The sequence below is a fragment of the Salvia hispanica genome, chromosome 4 (assembly GCF_023119035.1).
Source record: "Salvia hispanica cultivar TCC Black 2014 chromosome 4, UniMelb_Shisp_WGS_1.0, whole genome shotgun sequence".
In the NCBI taxonomy this organism is placed as follows: domain Eukaryota; kingdom Viridiplantae; phylum Streptophyta; class Magnoliopsida; order Lamiales; family Lamiaceae; genus Salvia; species Salvia hispanica.
In genome coordinates this window covers 42,208,700-42,210,226 of record NC_062968.1, presented here as the reverse complement: position 1 = coordinate 42,210,226, position 1,527 = coordinate 42,208,700, and positions in this window count along the sequence as shown.

Below are 1,527 nucleotides of genomic sequence, written 5' to 3'. Positions count from 1 at the left end.
TTGTCCACCTATAGTGGATGCTCTAATAGTATAATCTATACATATATAAAAGACGAGTTTTGGGCTATTTTGAATAATATTTTATGCTGAGGATATAAATGCAATTTTAAAACCGTTAAAATCTGATGACCAATTGTAAAAACCACTAAATTACCAAGTTTTGGGATGTGAGATCAGATAGTAATGTTTATAACCGTTACAATTTAATCACCAATTGTAAAAATCACTAAATTACCAAGTTTTGTGATGTGGGATAGTAATGTTCGATCGGTTACACTAATTATTTAATACTAGCATGTAATTCAACCATGGAATCAACGGCAATGCCATGATTATAAAACATGTGATGCAAAAATTTAGGGCTATAATCCCAGGAAACTTCAATAAAGCCGTTTAAATTGGCCAAGGAAGAAACGGAGCAATAATTGTCCCTATTAAATTAGATACTCCGTATTTAGTGTAGAGAATTGAATTAATAATAATTTAGTATAAATTTAAATCAATCTATCTTTATATTTTTTGCTATAAATATGTGAGATTACAATAGAAATGTCGTAAGTATTGTGAATACATAGATGCAGGATCTATAGGAGAGCGAATGTCGTCAATTTCGATAAAGTTCTGATGTATGACGTTGGAGGTTATAGGGTAGTCGGTTGTAGAGAATTCGTTTGATGTTTTCCGTCTTAAACTGATTATGTATAATGATGATATGTAGAAATAGGAAGGGAAGATGAGTTGTGTTTGTGCTACAAAGTTTTATGTTTATGTTTCTATTTCGCCGTCAGCCAATTTATTTAGGTGAGATCGAATGGTTGGGTATTTGGTTTATGCATGTTGTATGTTAATATATTGATTTAGGTTTATAATCGTGGTGTGTCTCAATTGATTCTAATATGGTATTCTTAATTATTATATTATATTTGAGCATTAAATTAATATTGTAACTATTATAATTGGAATATTCTATTTGTTATAGGTGATGTAAGTAGATACATATTTTCTTCTTAAACCTTAATCAAATGATCTTTTAAATATCCTTATTCATGTATGATGAATCAAAGCTCTCCAAATTTCAATAATTTATTACTACTAATTTTAAGTTTATGGTATGTTTTAGTTGTATAATTCATAATTAATTTATTTATAATTTTTATATAATAATATTATTTTAATTTTATTCAATCAACTAAAATTTAAAACTAATATTTTAAAATATTTTAATCTGTGCAATGCACAGGTGAGATACTAGTATAATATAATAAAGGAGTATTTTATAAGTATATACCACGAGAAAAGTGATGACAAAGTCATCCGACAAATGCATTGAAAGCCTTAACCTACACAATCTTGCGGCAGAAACCTTTCCCCTTCACCATCTCATCTCTCTCTTCCACTGCAGTAAAAACACAGGAATTCATTATTCATCTCTCAAAAACACCATTTATTTACAGTTTTCGGAGACAAAACTCCAGCCAAGAATCGTGTGTATTATATACCATATGCCCCACACCTATTTATGCCTCC